Below are 7,267 nucleotides of genomic sequence, written 5' to 3'. Positions count from 1 at the left end.
GGAGAAAGAGGAACACTCCTCCATTGTTGGTGGGATTGCAGACTCGTACAACCATTCTGGAAATCAGTCTGAAGGTTCCTCAGAAAATTGGACATTCCATGACCTGAGGACCCAGCTATACCTCTCTTGAGCATATACCCAAAATATGGTCCAACATACAACAGAGAAATATATTTGACTCTGATCATTGCAGTCTTTCTTATAATATCCACAAGCTGGAAAGAACCCAGATGCCCTTCAACAGAGGAATGGATACAGAAATGTGGTACCTCTACAATATGCAATATTACTCAGCTATCAAAAACAATGATTTTATGAAATTCTAGGCAAGTAAAATGAACTAGAAAATATCATCCTGAGTGATGTTACTCAATCACAGAAAAACACACTTGGTATGAATTCATTGTTAAGCAGATATTAGCCAAAATGCTTGAATTACCCATCATGCATGAAACTCAGGAAGGATGACGAAAATTCAGATGCTTCACTCCTTGTTTAAAAGGGGAAACAAAATACCCACAGGAGGGGATAAGGAGGCAAACTTTATAGCAGAGACTGAAGGACCTGCCGTTCAGAGCCTGGACCACATGTAGCCCAGACATATACAGACACCAAAACTAGAAAAGATAAATGAAGCTAAGAAGTGCAGGCTGACAATGACTGGATATTGATCACTCCTGAGAGAAACAGCCAGAATATGTCGAATTCAGAGGCAAATACCATCAGCAAACTACTGAACCAAGAATCAGACCCCAGTTGGAGGAATTAGAGAAAGGATTGAAAGAGCTGAAGGGATTTTCAACCCCATAATAATAACAATGCCAACCAACCAGAGAGTCCAGGGACCAAACCACAACAGAAAGACTGTACATGGTCTGACCCATGGTTCCTACTGCATGGAGCAAAGGATGGTCTTGCTGGAAACAATGGAATGAGAAACATTTTTTTCTGACAGGCTTGGACCCCCAGTGTAGGGGAATGTGTTGAGGTGTGGGGAGGCCGTGTGGGGATATGATCTCCATTATAGAAGGGTAGGGGGAAGGGTTAAGGGATTTATGGACTCGAAACCTGGAGAGGGAATAACAGTCGAAATGTAAAAGAGAAATATCCAAAAATGAGAGAGTGAGAGAGAGAGAGAGAGAGAGAGAGAGAGAGAGAGAGAGAGAGACAGAGAGAGAGACAGAGAGAGAGACAGAGAGAGAGACAGAGAGAGAGAGGAACAAGAAGAAAAAGAAGAAGAAGAAGAAGAAGAAGAAGAAGAAGAAGAAGAAGAAGAAGAAGAAGAAGAAGAAGAAAGAGGAGGAGGAGGAGGAGGAGGAGGAGGAGGAGGAGGAGGAGGAGGAAGAAGAAGAAGAAGAAGAAGAAGAAGAAGAAGAAGAAGAAGAAGAAGAAGAAGAAGAAGAAGAAGAAGAAGAAGAGGGAATTGTAACAGAAAGAAAACTAAACTTCCATTCTTCCCCATTCCCTCTCTTCCTCAGCTGTTGTTTAGGCAGTTGTGATAGTGAGACATTATGAGTGTAATTTCTGGTGCTACTTTGAGACACCATCTCATAGTAAACTTTAGTCTCTTACAATCTTCTTGCCCCTCTTCTGTAATATTCCTCAGCCTTGAATCAAGTGACATTTTGTAGATAGAGACATTGACACTGGATTTGAAATTTCTATCCTGCATTTTTTATGGCTGGGATTTTCACTGTGATCTTTGTTGCAGAGACTGTAATTAATTCTGTATATAAGGACACATGGCTTTGATTGTTGTTACGTATGATACTGGCTTAAGTAAGTAAGGGGCTGTAAATTCTCCCCCATAACCACAGCTTCAATAGCCTTATATATGTGGCTGAATTACCAGGACCATCCATGTTCATTGAACAGGACTTAAGCAAATTTAGAGAGATGTTGGCTATCACCAAGTTATTTATGCCACTGCACTGCCCTTATGGTTATCCTGCCATGTTGATCATTGTGTTTTACAGGCATGAGGTGAACAACACTTGAACCTGACAAGACTGATGATTGTAAGTACATGTTATACTAGAAATCGACCTGTGCCTGGCACATCTTCCTGTATAAGAATATTGACTTTATGATAGGCAGGAGGATTTAAAAGTTAAATTTAGTCTTAACCAAAAGGAGGAAATAAAATTTTCTTGCTATAGCATGTTTAATTAATTGAAGCAAAATAAAATCTATTTACTTGATGGTTGGGAAATATCATTTAACAATATAATACTAACTCTATTTAAGTGATTAAAAGTCACAGATAGTTGGTAGCTGTCATACTGTGTAAAATAAGCATCAGGATTGTGACGATGAAATATTCTCTGTTTTATGCAAATGCATAGTAATAATGAACAAAATTTTGTACCAAGCTTCATGCTTTAGATAACTAATTGCATGTATTCAATTGTATCTAAGATTATTTCATATTACCTAGGTATCAAATGCATAATAATTATGACTAAATTATTAATTAAATATTAAAATAGCATACTAGAGTTACCAAGTGAACATGGAAAATAAAATATATTAGAGTAATCAAAACTATTTATTAAAAGCCAAATGATAAAAACATTTTATATATAAAAGCAGTCTGGAGCTATATGTCACCTTAAAGTGTTATAGTGTGTTGCAGTGAGGTGGTTTAGCAGATAAAATTTCATGCCATGAAAAACCAAGAACCTAAATTTGATACCTACACATATATGTTTGGAAGATTTCTATTTTCACTACATGACCAGAACACAAAAAAGTTTACACCGAATATTAATAATGAGACTAATGAGAACACTGATAATAAGAAAAAGAAAAAAACAAAACTCTAGGAACATTTTAAAGAAATAATGTATTGTATTGGCCTTAAAATAGGAAAATCAACACTTTTTTTAGTACATTAACTATTCAAAGAAAAATTAAAAGGCTTTTACTTCATTCTATATGAAAGCAAAAACACATGAGATGGATTGTGTAAAGAAAGAGAGAACTGCAATCTGTAAAATTAATTTAGTCATTGCAGAGGAAAGAAACAGACACTAACCAAAGGTTCTATAAGTAAACATTTGAAGGATTTACTGCATAATATTAACATATTTAATCCAACACATCTTAGTATGATAAAGGAAAGAAAACTGGAAAAAAATGCCTGAATGGGGTCTCAGCACCTAGAATGTGGCAAGATGTCTCAAGTTCAAAGATACCCTAAAATACATGAGAAAATTTTAAATAGGTTGATTTTATTATGGAATAAGTATTGTAGTATAAGCTTAGTGGTTAAGAGCACTTACTGCTCTTAAGAGCAAACACGTTCACTTTCCAACATCCATCAGGCCACTTGCAACCAGCTGTAAAAGCAGCTCCATGGCATCTGACATCTCCTGGTCTCCCCACGTGCCTGTGTTCATGTGCACAAATCTATACATAGACATTAACACATAACAGATCATTAAAATAAAAAGATTCTGAATGTATTTTCTGCACAAATAATGAATAGTAAGCCTTCTACATATGCAAACACAATTGATGCAATGTAATAACAAAGGAGAAAATTCGCAAATATCATGAAGAGTAAGTTAAGGATTAATGCTTATGCAGTTCAGTAAGCACAAAACGCTAAACTTCACGATTGAATTGCAATGTAGATGTTAAAAAGAACCTAGCATTTGATTTATGAGTGAAACTATTTTATAAATAATTTTATTTATTTACATTCATTTCATTGTACACTCTCCTGTTCCCCTCGCACAGTTCCTCATCCCATTCCACCCCTTTCTTCCCTGACTCCACGAGGATGCTCCCCAGATCATGCCAGGCACCATAATCCCTGGGACTTCGTCTCTCAAGAGTTAGGCCAGACCAGGCCGTCCTCTGCTATACATGTTTCAGGGCCTCACACAATCTTGTGTGTTCTGCCTGGTTTGTGGCTCAGTGTCTGGGAGATCTCAGCAGTCCGGATTATTTGGGACTGCTGGTCTTCCTATAGATGTTGTCCTCCCCTTCAACTTCGTCAATCCTTTCCCTAATTCAACAACTGACAGAAGTCAGAAACTGATACCTTTTTAAAGTATGTGTACCATTTAATTTTGAATGGTATAATATGGGTTCTCATGTAAAATTGATGGCAATATATACTTATTATAGTCTTCTGAGATGGAAATTTGGCAGTATTTATACAAGTATTACATTACTTAACAGCCTTGACATCATTCCAACAATGTGTTTTGTAATTTATACAAAATATAATGTAAATAATCACCATTGAGTACTGTGCCTGAGTCAGGGTCCATGCTGTTTTTCTGTAGCGAACTTTAGTTAATGAAAATGAAAATAATGTGAAAGGCACAATTAGGTTATTATTTAAACAAATGAGTATACTACCATTTATTAAACGCATGATATTCCATGAAGAAATTCCCCATGCACATGTATTCAAGATACATTGTTAAATGCAAAACAAATGAGAGAATATTGCAACATGTAATCAAATGTCCTGGGTCCTGCAAAGACTGAACCCACAGTGAACGTGATTTTTGGGGGGATGGCAGGAATGGGGGGTGGATGGGGAGGGGAACACCCATAAAGAAGTTGGAGGGGTTTAGGGAGATGTTGGCTCATAAACCGGAAAAGGGAATAACACTCGAAACGTAATAACATAATAAGAAATACTCAAGTTAATAAAAAAAGAAAATGAAAAAATGACCTGTTCTGTCCCATGGTAAGGAGAAACCTGCCTGCACCTTCTGTTCTTTTCAGCTTCTTCTCTTTTCCTCTTCTCCTCTGCACATTGCTTTCTTATGTTACCTATAGTCTCTAAGTAATTCCTCTATACATTTCTTCTCAGCCCAGATCTTTTTGGCTCAGTTCTACTAAGCTCAGTTCTCCTTAGCTCAAACCTGACTTTTCAGCTCAGCCCCTCCCCAGCTCAGTCCATCTGTGCTGTCCTTCCCGTTCAGTCCTTCTCCCTCAGTCCTTCTGTGTGTCTTCTCTTTCTCTTCAGCGCTTAAACATATTTCAGAATACATGATCACATGTTACAATGTTCATCACAAGTTCATATGAAAGATCAAAGCATAAATTGAAATATAATTTACAACCGAGAATGTTTACATGAATATCCGTCAGGAATAATTATCTGGCTAAATATTCATCAGCAGTGTCAGCTCCACAGGCTCAATGAAGCTAAAACCATAGTTCTTACAAAAGTTATTTACAGATAAACCCAGTCAATATCTTTTCCTCTGTCCTTGCACCTGTAACAAATCACTTCTTCTCTTTTTATAACCCGTGATGACTGTTTTGCAACCTCTTGGAATTGTTCTGAGTAGGAGAAAGTCTGTTCACTATCTCAGAACAATTAACTGTTGACACCTGGGAGACTGGCAGAGTTTTCACTGCAATTTTGACTACTAGAAAGAGACTTATAGCAGTCCCACTATAAAAGAGCTTTAATAACCATTGATATAATTTTAGGACTTATTGTAGGATCATTATTAAGACTAAAGATTCATCTATTTCTATGTATAGCATCACTACGGGACAGTACAACTTCGTAGGCCTGCAGAGATCTGCTCCAAAGGGGTGTGCTCTTACTCAGTGATTGTTATATATGTCTAATAATAACAACAGGAATAGCATTTTAATAGCAGGAAACTTTCCCAAAATGAATCCCTCACAGCCTTTCTTAATAAGGGTGAACCAGTAGTGGATTATAAGATAATCCGAGGCTGTCCATCTCAGGATGATCACCTGCTAGTTATTAGCATGTCCTGTTATGGCTCCTGACACTTTCTTCTCAGTCCTACATGGTACCTTCTCCAAAACTGATAATATGATCCATCACAAAACAGGCTTCAACAGATACAAGAAGACTGAATTTATCCCATGCATCCTATGAGATCACTACAGACTAAGAATGGTCTTCAATAACAACGATAACAACCAAAGACCCACATATATATGGTAGCTGAAGAATCATTTACTCAATGAGAACTTGTTCAAGGAGGAAATAAAGAAAAAAAATTAAAGACTTTTTAGAATTTAATGAATATGAAGGCATAACTTGGGAACACAAAAAAGCAATGCTAAAGGAAAACTCATAGCTCTGAGAGCCTCCACAAAGAAACAGGAGCTATGATACACTCGCAGTATGACAGAACACCTGAAATCTCAGAACCAATAAAAATCCAAATACACCAAGAGGACTAGACAGCAGGAAATAATCAATCTCCGGACTGAAATCAACCAAGTAGAAACAAAAGGAATTATATAAAGAATCAACAAAACCACTAGCTGGCTCTTTGAAAAATCCAGAAAGAGGTAAATCCTTTATATTCAAATTAAAAATAACAAAATCAGAAGTGAAATAGAGATATAACCATAGAAAATGAGGAAACTCAAAAAATTATCAGATCCTACTATAAAAGCCTATACTTAACAAAACGGGAAAGGTAGGGATAAATGGATAATTTTCTAGACAGATACAAGTTACCAAAGTTGAATCAGTATCAGATAAACCATCTAAATACTCCCATAACTCGTAAAGTAGTAGAAGAAGTCATTAAATGTCTCCCAAACAAAGATCCCAGGACCAGAAATGTTTAGTACAGAATTGTCTCTGACATTCATAGAATACCATTACCAATATTTTCCAAACTACTCCACAAACTAGAAATAGAAGGAACACTACACAGTTCATTCTCTGATGCCACAGTTATTCTTATAACTAAAGCAAACAAAGACCCAACAAAGAAAGAGAATTTCAGACCAATTTATTCATGAATTTCCCTGCAAAAATTCTCAGTAAATTTCTTGCAAGCCAAATCCAAGAACACATCAAAACAATGATCAATCATGGTCAAGTAGGCTTCATCCTGGAGATACAAGGATGGTTCAATATACAGAACCTGATCACTAATCATACTAATCTAAGTATAAAAACAAATTCAATGAAAACAAAACAAGTAATCATCTTATTAGATCCTGAGAAAGCATTTTACAGAACCTACCCCTTCATGTTAAAGGTCTTGGAAATATTAGAAATTCAAGGACCATACTGAAGCACAGTAAACGCAATATACAGCAAACCAGTAGCCAACATGAGACTAAATGGAGAGAAACTAAATGCAATCCCACTAAAATCAATAACTAGACAAGGACACCCACTCTCTCCCTATCTTTTTAATATAGTGTTCGAAGTCCTCACTAGAGTAGTTAGAAAACAAATGGAGGTAAAGAGATATATATTGCTAAGGAAGTATTCAAAATGTCACTA

This window comes from Rattus norvegicus, chromosome Y (genome assembly GCF_036323735.1).
Source record: "Rattus norvegicus strain BN/NHsdMcwi chromosome Y, GRCr8, whole genome shotgun sequence".
NCBI lineage: Eukaryota > Metazoa > Chordata > Mammalia > Rodentia > Muridae > Rattus > Rattus norvegicus.
The sequence above is the reverse complement of the archived record's forward strand: the minus strand, read 5'-3'. Positions refer to the sequence as shown.